This window comes from Somniosus microcephalus, unplaced genomic scaffold, assembly GCF_052327205.1.
Source record: "Somniosus microcephalus isolate GS21.2 unplaced genomic scaffold, FLI_Smic_1.0 unresolved_chr1, whole genome shotgun sequence".
NCBI classification, from domain to species: domain Eukaryota; kingdom Metazoa; phylum Chordata; class Chondrichthyes; order Squaliformes; family Somniosidae; genus Somniosus; species Somniosus microcephalus.
Window position 1 is genome coordinate 138,423,071 of NW_028225179.1, and position 13,620 is coordinate 138,436,690.

The 13,620-nt window shown below is 48.4% G+C and overlaps 1 pseudogene; it reads left to right on the forward strand.

The window, feature by feature from the left end:
- LOC147095999 (polypeptide N-acetylgalactosaminyltransferase 3-like) overlaps positions 1-13,620 on the forward strand; it is a 34,704-nt pseudogene that overhangs the window by 14,714 nt on the left and 6,370 nt on the right.

Consider the following 13,620-nt stretch of genomic DNA (forward strand, 5'->3'; position numbering starts at 1 on the left):
CTTCCTCTGGCTTCGCGCTGCTTTCGATGTTCAATACCTGGATATTTATACCCTTTTTCCTCCGTCTTGCCTACGTGGCAGTAATTAGCTCTCTGACACTTGGTAAATGTCCTCCCTCTCCTTGCCAGTCATCTTATGACCTCGTTAATCCCACTAGGCCTCTTTCTGTGCATTACAAGATACCCTTATCTAAGAATTTCACTTTAAGAAACATTCTTGAGGTGTTTTCTCAACAGTTTGTCTATTCTGCAGTTTCTTAAGTGAAGACTGTCTCTAACTCCTGTTTCTTCTCTAGCTCTTACCTCTTCTTCATAACATTATTGAATTCCATGTCTCTGACAGTCTCTGGGTTTACTTAACACAACATTCCATTACTTCAGCATATTCTAACAGAGTTAGCCAGGTTGGCATAATTTCCCATCCTGCTTTGCTTCTCAGCCATTCGCCATTTTATACAGGCTTTTTAGGTTTTTAACATACAATTTCACATATTACAGTTATTTAACAATGGTTACAAAATCTTAACAATGTTTACTAAATCCTACAGATACACTCTATCCTACACCTCTTCATCTCAGCCTATCAGCATAAACTATTCTTTTCTCCCTCACGTACTTATTTAGTTTCCCCTTAAAGGCATCTATGCTATTCGCCTCAACCATACAATTCACGTTCTCGCCACTCTTTGGGTAAAGAAGTTTCTCCTGAATTCCCTATTGGCTTTATTAGTGACTATCTTATATTTATGGCCCCTATTTCTGGTCTCCCCCACAAGCAGAAACATCTTCTCTACGTCTACTCCATCAAACCCTTTCATAATTTTAAAGACCTCGATCAGGTCACCCCTCAACCTTCCCTTTCCTACAGAAAGCCCCAACCTGTTCAAACTTTCCAGGTAAGTATATCCTCTCTGTTCTGGTATCATCCTTGTGAATAATTTTTGCACCTTCTCCAGTGCCTCTATATCTTTTTTGTAATAGAAACATAGAACACAGAAAAATAGGAGGAGGAGTAGGCCATTCGGCCCTTCGAGCCTGTTCCACCATTCAATATGTTCATGAGTGATCCTCTATCTCAATACCATATTCCCGCTCTCTCCCCATCCCCCTTGATGCCTTTTGTGTCTAGAAATCTATCTATCTCCTTCTTAAATATATTCAGTGACTTGGGCTCCACAGCCTTCTGTGGTAGAGAATTCCACAGATTCACCACCCTCTGAGTGAAGACATTTCTCCTCATCTCAGTCCTAAATGTCCCATCCCGTATCCTGAAACCATGACCCCTTGTTCTAGACCCCCAGCCAGGGGAAATATCCTCCCTGCATCCAGTCTGTCTAGCCCTATCAGAATTTTATACGTTTCAATGAGATCACCTCTCATTCTTCTAAACTCTACAGGCCTAGTCGATCCAATCTCTCCTCATACGACAGTCCTGCCATCCCAGGAATCAGCCTGGTGAACCTTTGCTGCACTCCCTCTATGGCAAGTATATCCTTTCTAAGGTAAATGTAAGAAGTCACACAACACCAGGTTATAGTCCAACAGCTTTATTTGAAATCACAAGCTTTCGGAGCGCTGCTCCTTCTTCAGGTGAAGTGGAGAAATGCATAAAGACACAGCTTATATAGTCAGAGAATCATGTCAGATGTTTACAGGTAACCTTTCCAACTGCCATTTATCACACCTCAGCAGAGAGATAATCACAGCAGTCAAAGGTGTGAATGGTGTCCAAACAGGTCAGTCAGGGAAACATTACATCAAAGAACAATGAGGTGGGGTCACAAGGGGTCAAATATTGCAGATGCTGGGGTCTGTATGAAAAACAAAAAAACAGACATAAAACATTTTTTTTGGCTGGAAATCACAGCAGGTCCGGCCGCATCTGTGTAGAGAGAACAAGCCAATGTCGACTCGAGTCTGGATGACCCTGCATCAGGTGGGGTTACATGTAGTGTGACATGAACCCAAGATCTCGGTTGAGGCCGTCCTCATGGGTGCGGGACTTGGCTATCAGTTTCTGCTCGACGATTTTGCGTTGTCGTGTGTCTCGAAGGCCACCTTGGAGAATGCTTACCCGAAGATCAGAGGCTGAATGTCCTTGACTGCTGAAGTGTTCCCCGACTGGGAGGAAACACTCCTGCCTGGTGATTGTTGCGCGGTGTCTGTTCATCCGTTGTCGCAGTGTCTGCATGGTCTCGCCGATGTACCATGCTCCGGGGCATCCTTTCCTGCAACGTATGAGGTAGACAACGTTGGCCGAGTCACATGAGTATGTACCATGTACCTGGTGGGTGGTGTCCTCACGTGTGATGATGGTATCTGTGTTGATGATCTGGCATGTCTTGCAGAGGTTGCTGTGGCAGGGTTGTGTGGTGTCGTGGTCGCTGTTCTCCTGAAAGCTGGGTAATTTGCTGCGAACGATGGTCTGTTTGAGGTTAGGCGGCTGTTTGAAAGCGAGTAGTGGAGGCGTGGGGATGGCCTTAGCGAGGTGTTCGTCGTCATCGATGACATGTTGAAGGCTGCGAAGAACATGGCGTAGTTTCTCCGCTCCGGGGAAGTACTGGACGACGAAGGGTACTCTGTTGGTTGTGTCCCGTGTTTGTCTTCTGAGGAGGTCTATGCGATTTTTCGCTGTGGCCCGTCGGAACTGTCGATCGACGAGTCGAGCGTCATATCCCGTTCTTACAAGGGCGTCTTTCAGTGTCTGTAGGTGTCCATCGCGTTCCTCCTCGTCTGAGCAGATCCTGTGTATTCGCAGGGCTTGTCCATAGGGGATGGCTTCTTTAACGTGGTTAGGGTGGAAGCTGGAGAAGTGAAGCATCGTGAGGTTGTCCGTGGGCTTGCGGTAGAGCGAAGTGCTGAGGTGTCCGTCTTTGATGGAGATTCGTGTGTCCAGGAATGAGACTGATTCTGAGGAGTAGTCCATGGTGAGTTTGATGGTGGGATGGAACCATGTGGTTTCAACCGTGGTACCGGGGGAGGCTTGGTTGCTGCTGCTGGTGATGCCAAGTTTCTCAAGCTTCCTGTTCTTGGTGTGCATGTAGGTAGCGTAGTTCCGTTGCCTTGTTTGTTTGGCGGTGTCTCGTAGCTGGTCTGCTGCGTCCTGAGCACAGGCTGAGAACATGGACTCCATCTCGGTTTCGAGGTTGCGGCGTCTGCTGTAGAGCTGGTGTACGAGATGGTTGAGGAGTGTGCGAGAGTCCATGTTCTCAGCCTGTACTCAACACCAACAACAGCCAATCTCCAGACGCCATCCGACAACTCACCCGCTTCATCCTTCACCACAATGTCTTCACCTTCGACAACCAGTTCTTTACCCAAACACACGGAACAGCCATGGGGACCAAATTCGCACCCCAATACGCCAACATCTTCATGCACAAGTTCGAGCAAGACTTCTTCGCTGCACAGGATCTCCAACCAACGCTATACACCAGATACATCGACGACATTTTCTTCCTATGGACCCACGGCGAAGAATCACTGAAAAGACTACACGATAACATCAACAAGTTCCATCCCACCATCAAACTCACCATGGACTACTCCTCAGAATCAGTCTCATTCCTGGACACACGAATCTCCATCAAAGACGGACACCTCAGCACTTCGCTCTACCGCAAGCCCACGGACAACCTCACGATGCTTCACTTCTCCAGCTTCCACCCTAACCACGTTAAAGAAGCCATCCCCTATGGACAAGCCCTGCGAATACACAGGATCTGCTCAGACGAGGAGGAACGCGATGGACACCTACAGACACTGAAAGACGCCCTTGTAAGAACGGGATATGACGCTCGACTCGTCGATCGACAGTTCCGACGGGCCACAGCGAAAAATCGCATAGACCTCCTCAGAAGACAAACACGGGACACAACCAACAGAGTACCCTTCGTCGTCCAGTACTTCCCCGGAGCGGAGAAACTACGCCATGTTCTTCGCAGCCTTCAACATGTCATCGATGACGACGAACACCTCGCTAAGGCCATCCCCACGCCTCCACTACTCGCTTTCAAACAGCCGCCTAACCTCAAACAGACCATCGTTCGCAGCAAATTACCCAGCTTTCAGGAGAACAGCGACCACGACACCACACAACCCTGCCACAGCAACCTCTGCAAGACATGCCAGATCATCAACACAGATACCATCATCACACGTGAGGACACCACCCACCAGGTACATGGTACATACTCATGTGACTCGGCCAACGTTGTCTACCTCATACGTTGCAGGAAAGGATGCCCCGGAGCATGGTACATCGGCGAGACCATGCAGACACTGCGACAACGGATGAACAGACACCGCGCAACAATCACCAGGCAGGAGTGTTCCCTCCCAGTCGGGGAACACTTCAGCAGTCAAGGACATTCAGCCTCCGATCTTCGGGTAAGCATTCTCCAAGGTGGCCTTCGAGACACACGACAACGCAAAATCGTCGAGCAGAAACTGATAGCCAAGTTCCGCACCCATGAGGACGGCCTCAACCGAGATCTTGGGTTCATGTCACGCTACATGTAACCCCACCTGATGCAGGGTCATCCAGACTCGAGTCGACATTGGCTTGTTCTCTCTACACAGATGCGGCCGGACCTGCTGTGATTTCCAGCCAAAAAAAATGCTTTTTGTCTGTTTTTTTGTTTTTCATACAGACCCCAGCATCTGCAATATTTGACCCCTTGTGACCCCACCTCATTGTTCTTTGATGTAATGTTTCCCTGACTGACCTGTTTGGACACCATTCACACCTTTGACTGCTGTGATTATCTCTCTGCCGAGGTGTGATAAATGGCAGTTGGAAAGGTTACCTGTAAACATCTGACATGATTCTCTGACTATATAAGCTGTGTCTTTATGCATTTCTCCACTTCACCTGAAGAAGGAGCAGTGCTCCGAAAGCTTGTGATTTCAAATAAAGCTGTTGGACTATAACCTGGTGTTGTGTGACTTCTTACATTTGTCCACCCTAGTCCAACTCCGGCATCTCCACACCTTTCTAAGGTAAGGAAACCAAAACTGCACACAGTACTCCAGGTGTGGTCTCACCAAGGCCCTGTATAACTGTAGTAAGACATCCTTGCTCCTGTACTCAAATCCTCTTGCAAACATACCATTTGCCTTCCTAACTGCTTGCTGCACCTGCATGTTTACTTTCAGTGACTGGTGTACAAGGACACCCAGGTCCCTCTGTACATCAACATTTCCCAATCTATCTAATATGGAGACCAGAACTGTGCACAGTACTCCAAGTGTGGTCTAACCAAGGTTCGAGACAAGTTTAACATAACTTATCTAGCTTTTCAATTTTGTCCCTGTAGAAATGACATCTAGTGCTTGATTTTATTTTATTTATGGCCTTGTTAACCCGCGTCGCTACTTTTAGAAGAAAATAAGTTGCCGAGAATTAAGGTTTCCCCAATGGCCTAACACAACATTTTAACCTTTTTTTTTCAGGACTCCAACAATCTCTGGAGGACTTTTTGCTGTCTCCAAGGCCTGCTTTGAATATATTGGGACCTATGATATGCAGATGGAGATATGGGGTGGAGAGAACTTAGAGCTGTCCTTTCGGGTAACATAAGCTCCTATAAATAAGACAAAATAATACCATGAGGTGATCTTGCAATGAGCTTAGACATGTGCGCTGCTTACACAGTGGAATCTCGTTATACAGATCACTGTTTGTAGTGATCAGATAATTAGCTGGCTGACCTACATTGGCTTCCCAATCCCGCAATTTAAAATTCTTATCCTTGTGTTCAAATCCCTCCATGGCGGTCACCCCTCCCTATCTCTGTAACCTGCTCAACCCTCCGAAATCTTGCGGCATCTCTTACGTTCATCGCTCCACCATTGCTGGCCATGCCTTCAGCTGCCTGGGCCCTAAGGATCATAGGATGGTTACAACACAGAAGGAGGCCATTCGGCCCATCGAGCCCATGCCGGCTCTCTGGAATTCCCTCCCTAAACCTCTCTGCCAACGTGCCCGCACGGCCACGCAGTAATGGAAAAGGTCCCGCGCAGGCCACTCACTGGCTTTTACATTGTAAGTACACAGAAATTTAAAGGGGCAGCGCATTAAAAGAAACAAGCCACGCAGAACAAAGCGCAACTTCCAGGGAACATTACTCTCTACCTCCCTCTCTCTCCTCCTTTAAGACACTCCTTAAAACCTACCTCTTTGACCAAGCTTTTGGCCACCTGCCCTAATTCCTCCTCCTGTGACTCAGTGTCTGATAACTCTCCTGTGCAGCGCCTTGGGACGTTTGCTACGTCACAGCTGCTATATAAATACAAGTTGATGTTGTTGACTAAAGTCGACCTTCCAAGACCCGAACTGATACTGTGCTGCTGCTACCCTTACCTAAGAACATAAGTGTGGAAATGCCGGTGTTGGACTGGGGTGGACAAATGTAAGAAGTCACACAATACCAGGTTATAGTCCAACAGCTTTATTTGAAATCACAAGCTTTCGGAGCGCTACGCCTTCATCAGGTGAAGTGGAGAAATGCATAAAGACACAGCTTATATAGTCAGAGAATAATGTCAGATGTTTACAGGTAATCTTTCTAACTGCCATTTATCACACCTCGGCAGAGAGATAATCACAGCAATCAAAGGTGTGAATGGTGTCCAAACAGGTCAGTCAGGAAAACATTACATCAAAGAACAATGAGGTGGGGTCACAAGGGGTCAAATGTTACAGATGCTGGGGTCTGTATGAAAAACAAAAAAACAGACAAAAAACATTTTTTTTGCTGGAAATCACAGCAGGTCCGGCCGCATCTGTGTAGAGAGAACAAGCCAACGACGACTCGAGTCTGGATGACCCTACGTCAGGTGGGGTTACATGTAGCGTGACATGAACCCAATATCCCGGTTGAGGCCATCCTCATGGGTGCGGAACTTGGCTATCCGTTTCTGCTCGACGATTTTGCGTTGTCGTGTGTCTCGAAGGCCACCTTGGAGAATGCTTACCCAAAGATCGGAGGCTGAATGTCCTTGACTGCTGAAGTGTTGCCCGACTGGGAGGGAACACTCCTGCCTGGTGACTGTTGCGCGGTGTCCGTTCATCCGTTGTCACAGTGTCTGCATGGTCTCGCCGATGCACCATGCTCCGGGGCATCCTTTCCTGCAACGTATGAGGTAGACAACATTGGCCGAGTCACATGAGTATGTACCATGTACCTGGTGGGTGGTGTCCTCACGTGTGATGATGGTATCTGTGTTGATGATCTGGCATGTCTTGCAGAGGTTGCTGTGGCAGGGTTGTGTGGTGTCATGGCCGCTGTTCTCCTGAAAGCTGGGTAATTTGCTGCGAATGATGGTCTGTTTGAGGTTAGGCGGCTGTTTGAAGGCGAGTAGTGGAGGCGTGGGGATGGCCTTAGCGAGGTGTTCGTCATCATCGATGACATGTTGAAGGCTGCGAAGAACATGGCGTAGTTTCTCCGCTCCGGGGAAGTACTGGACGACGAAGGGTACTCTGTTGATTGTGTCCCGTGTTTGTCTTCTGAGGAGGTCTATGCGATTTTTCGCTGTGGCCCGTCGGAACTGTCGATTGACAAGTCGAGCGTCATATCCCATTCTTATGAGGGCGTCTTTCAGCGTCTGTAGGTGTCCATCGCGTTCCTCCTCGTCTGAGCAGATCCTGTGCATTCGGACCAGTTGAACCAGGAACACTCCTCGCCACGATGGACGTCTCGGCACTCTACACCAGTATCCCCCACGATGACGGCATCGCTGCGACAGCCTCAGTACTCAGTACTCAACACCAATCTCCAGACGCCATCCGACAACTCATCCGCTTCATCCTTGACCACAATGTCTTCACCTTCGACAACCAGTTCTTTACCCAAACACACGGAACAGCCATGGGGACCAAATTCGCACCCCAATACGCCAACATCTTCATGCACAAGTTCGAGCAAGACTTCTTCGCTGCACAGGACCTCCAACCAACGCTATACACCAGATACATCAACGACATTTTCTTCCTATGGACCCACGGCGAAGAATCACTGAAAAGACTACACGATAACATCAACAAGTTCCATCCCACCATCAAACTCACCATGGACTACTCCTCAGAATCGCTTTCATTCTTGGACACACGAACCTCCATCAAAGACGGACACATCAGCACTTCACTCTACCACAAGCCCACGGACAACCTCACGATGCTTCACTTCTCCAGCTTCCACCCTAACCACGTTAAAGAAGCCATCCCCTATGGACAAGCCCTGCGAATACACAGGATCTGCTCAGATGAGGAGGAACGCGATGGACACCTACAGACGCTGAAAGACGCCCTCGTAAGAATGGGATATGACGCTCAACTTGTCAATCGACAGTTCCGATGGGCCACAGCGAAAAATCGCATAGACCTCCTCAGAAGACAAACACGGGACACAATCAACAGAGTACCCTTCATCGTCCAGTACTTCCCCGGAGCGGAGAAACTACGCCATGTTCTTCGCAGCCTTCAACATGTCATCGATGATGACGAACACCTCGCTAAGGCCATCCCCACGCCTCCACTACTCACCTTCAAACAGCCGCCTAACCTCAAACAGACCATCATTCGCAGCAAATTACCCAGCTTTCAGGAGAACAGCGACCATGACACCACACAACCCTGCCACAGCAACCTCTGCAAGACATGCCAGATCATCAACACAGATACCATCATCACACGTGAGGACACCACCCACCAGGTACATGGTACATACTCATGTGACTTGGCCAACGTTGTCTACCTCATACGTTGCAGGAAAGGATGCCCCGGAGCATGGTACATCGGCGAGACCATGCAGACACTGTGACAACGGATGAACGGACACCGCGCAACAATCACCAGGCAGGAGTGTTCCCTCCCAGTCGGGGAACACTTCAGCAATCAAGGACATTCAGCCTCCGATCTTCGGGTAAGCATTCTCCAAGGTGGCCTTCGAGACACACGACAACGCAAAATCGTCGAGCAGAAACTGATAGCTAAGTTCCGCACCCATGAGGATGGCCTCAACCGGGATCTTGGGTTCATGTCACGCTACATGTAACCCCACCTGACGTAGGGCCATCCAGACTCGAGTCATCGTTGGCTTGTTCTCTCTACACAGATGCGGCCGGACCTGCTGTGATTTCCAGCAAAAAAAATGTTTTTTGTCTTTTTTTGTTTTTCATACAGACCCCAGCATCTGCAACATTTGACCCCTTGTGACCCCACCTCATTGTTCTTTGATGTAATGTTTTCCTGACTGACCTGTTTGGACACCATTCACACCTTTGATTGCTGTGATTATCTCTCTGCCGAGGTGTGATAAATGGCAGTTAGAAAGATTACCTGTAAACATCTGACATTATTCTCTGAATATATAAGCTGTGTCTTTATGCATTTCTCCACTTCACCTGATGAAGGAGCAGCGCTCCGAAAGCTTGTGATTTCAAATAAAGCTGTTGGACTATAACCTGGTGTTGTGTGACTTCTTACATAAGAACATAAGAACATAAGACATAGGAGCAGCAGCAGGTCATTTGGCCCCTCGAGCCTGCTCCGCCATTCAATAAGATCATGGACTGATCTGATCTTGGCCTCAACTCCACTTCCCTGCCCCGCTCTCCATAACCCTTGACTCCCTTACCATTCAAAAATCTGTCTTATCTCCACCTTAAATATATCCTTTGCAGTGATCAGTGCAGTTCGGGTGCTGTGATCAATCTGGTGGCAGTTCCCCATTGTTCAAAGGAAGTTACCTCAGTTGTAGCATAATTAATCTGCATGATGTACCATATGAATGGATAATGGGATCACTAATGGGCTGCTAATTTTTACACAGAACTTACAGCCCAGAAACAGCCCATCCGGCCCAACTGGTCCATGCCGGTGTTTATGCTCCACACAAGCCTCCTCCCACCCTACTTCCTCTCGCCCGATCAACATATCCTTCTATTCCTTTCTCCCTCATGTACTTATCTAGCTTCCTTTTAAATGCCTGTATTCAGATGAGTAGTTAAACCCAGGCCCCGTCTGCCCTCTCAGGTGGATGGGAAAGATCCCATGACAACTATTTCTAAGTAGAGCAGTGTGAGTTCTCCCCGGTAACCAACACCTAAAATAGATTATCTGGTCTTTACTGGTTTTTTTGGGATCTTGCTGTGCGCAAATCGGCTGTCGCGTTTCCTACATGACAACAGCGACTACTCTTCAAATAATAAAGTACTTAATTGGTGGTAAAGCATTTTGGGACGTCCAGAGGTGTATAATTGCAAGTTTTTTATTGTCTGGATCAGGACATGAGGGGAGAAAGCCAGAATATTATTTTATTTTTAACTATATCACAGGCTGTTACTCAGCCCCCCCCCCCCCCCGCCCCCAAATGACTGACTGACCGTTGTCGCCCGCAGGTCTAGTAGTGCGGCGGGCATCTTGAGATCGTGCCCTGCTCTGTCGTGGGGCACGTGTTCCGCAGCAACACCCCGTACACCTTCCCAGACGGGCCGCAGGTCGTGTGTCGCAACCTGGTGCGACTGGCCGAGGTGTGGATGGACGAGTACAAGGACATCTTTTACAGACGGATCAAGAAAGCGGCAGAGATTGCGCAGAAGGTGACCCTCGCGAAGAAAGCTAGGATAATGTGGGAGCCAACTCAGCAATATCAGTAATGGAGGGAGGAGAAGGGGGGGGGGGTACAAACATAGCAATGGGTGCCATTTTTAGAGGAATTGAATTGAAAAGATAAACATGTATCGAACCTTGTTTAGACCACACCTGGAGCACTGTGAGACCACACCTGGAGCACCGTGAGACCACACCTGGAGCACCGTGAGACCACACCTGGAGCACCGTGAGACCACACCTGGAGCACTGTGAGACCACACCTGGAGCACTGTGAGACCACACCTGGAGCACTGTGAGACCACACCTGGAGCACCGTGAGACCACACCTGGAGCACCGTGAGACCACACCTGGAGCACCGTGAGACCACACCTGGAGCACCGTGAGACCACACCTGGAGCACCGTGAGACCACACCTGGAGCACCGTGAGACCACACTTGGAGCACCGTGAGACCACACTTGGAGCACCGTGAACAGTTCTGGTCTCCACATTATAAAAAGGATACAGAGGCGCTGGAGTAGGTGCAAAAAATGTTTTACAAGGATGATGCCAGAACTGACAGGTTATTTCTATTAGGGAAGGCTGAATAAGCTGGAGCTCTTTTCTCTAGAAAAGAGAAGACTGAGGGGTGACCTGATACAGGTCTATAAAATTATGAAGGGGTTTGATAGGGTAGACGTAGAGAAGGTGTTTCCACTTGTAGTGGTGACCAAAACTAGAGGTCATAAATATAAGGTAGTCACCTATACATCCAATATGGGAATTCAGGAAAAACTTCTTTACCCAGAGAGTAGTTAGAATGTGGAACTTGCTACCACAAGGAGTAGTTGAGGCGAACAGCACAGATGGTTTTAAGGTTAAGCAAGATAAGTATACGAGGGATAAAGGGATAGAAGGATATGTTGATAGGTTGAGATGAAGTAAAGTGGGAGGAGGCTCTTGTGGAGCATAAACACCGGCATGGACCAGTTGGACCGAATAGGGCAGGATTGGGTTCAGCCAAGTTGAGTGCAGGATATGGGAGCAAGGCGGGTGAATGGAGTTAAGATACAGATCAGCCATAATCTAATTGAATGGCAGAACAAGCTCGAGGGGCTAAATAGTCTACTCCTGCTGCTATACTCCTTCCTTCATATTGCGTTCAGCCAAGATGCCCAGTATGGTGAATCTCCAGGACACTGCTGTGAACAGCCCGGGAGAAACATCATGAGATCATTAAAAAAAATTGTTCTCTTTTTCATTTTCTTTTTATTAATTATAAAAATATTAGCAATGGAGGGGAGGAGAAAGGCTGTTTGACTGACAGTCAAGATTCGTTTAATGAAGAGTCTGTTGGCTTTCCAGTTGGCCGTGGGGCTCCTCGAGGAATGATGTGTTAGGTGGGGGGGTGCGGTTGGAGGTCAGAAGTCATGTGACTAAGCCTCCATGGCGACGTCCAACCAGGGTTGGCAATCCTAGGTGGCATTTCACCATCTAAGGCTAGCATTTGGTGGGCGGTGCGGGAGGCCACCATGGAGTCCATGGAACGCGAAAGAAGTCGGCACCTCCAGGAGAGGAGGGAATGCCAAGGGGGAGAGGGGGGAGCAAAGCAGAGTAATCTGTGGTCTCTCCTTTTTTTGTGTTTCAGGGTTTGTTTGGTGACATTTCTGAGAGGAAGCAGATTAGAGCGAGATTACGGTGTAAGAATTTCACCTGGTACCTCAATAACGTCTACCCAGAGCTGTACGTACCAGAGGTCCACCCGGCGATGTACACAGCAGTGAGTTGGACGACTTTCCCTTATGGATTGACAACTTGCTCACAGTGAGGTGTAGGAAACTCATGAAACTTTAATTGAGGGAGCTCACAGTGTCAATGTAAAGCAACAACAACTTGTATTTGTATAGCGCCTTTAACATCGTACAAACGACCTGACATGAATCAGTCATTGACGAAAGGAAGACTTATGAAATAATACTGAGCGTCCTACGGGTGGCGCTGTCCAGGGAAGTATAAATACTCTGGCACGGGCCCAGCTTGCGCAGGACATTCTTAACAGGAACTAGGGAAGGACACAACTAGGCCTCCATGTTGTAAAACAGTTGATTAAATCTTTGTTTAACGCTTAGACCAAGTGCCGAGTAGTTTTCTTACGTCACGACCCAAGGCGCTTCACAGGAGTGTAATTAGACAAAATTTGACACCGAGCCACACAATGAGATATTGCGACAGGTGATCACAGCACTTGGCCAAAGAGGTAGGTTTTAAGGACCGTCTTAAAAGAGGAGAGAGAGGCAGAGAGGTTTAGGGAGGGAATTCCAGAGCTCAGGGCCTTGGCAGCCGAAGGCACGGCCGCCAATGGTGGAGCGATGAAAATCAGAGATGCTCAAGAGGCCAGAATTGGAGGAGCGCAGAGACCTCAGAGGGTTGTAGGGCCGGAGGAGGTTACAGAGATAAGGGAGGCTGTGAAGCCCTGGGGGGGATTTGACCGCAAGGATAAGAATTTAAAAATCGAGGCGTTGCCGGACTGGGTCAGCAAGCACAGGGGGTAATGGGTGAACGGGACTTGGTGTGAGTTAGGATAGAGGCAGCAGAAGTTTGGACGAGCTCAAGTTTACAGAGGGTAGGAAGGTGGGAGGCCGGCCAGGAGAGCGTTGGAAGAGACAAGTCTGGAGGTAACAAAGGCATGAATGAGGGTTTCAGCAGTGTTCTCAAGACAAATCAACTGCACATCTGGTGCTGCTGTGTGAATTTACACCAGTAGTTCATCCCTGAACACATTTGTAACACTTTCGTATGTATTACTTTTCCAGCTGATGAACAGGGAAACCCAGCTCTGCCTGAGCACTGGACTGGCCAGTGGGTCTGCATTAATGTTTCCCTGCAACAGATTTGAGGAACATCAGGTAAATGGACTAGAGGGATTAGCCCAGAAAACAACAAGGAGGGAAACCTGGAAACTTGCCCAGTGGCACTGTAGCCCTGGGCAGTGCCTGGTGTAACCGCTTCTGAACGATACAGACCAGA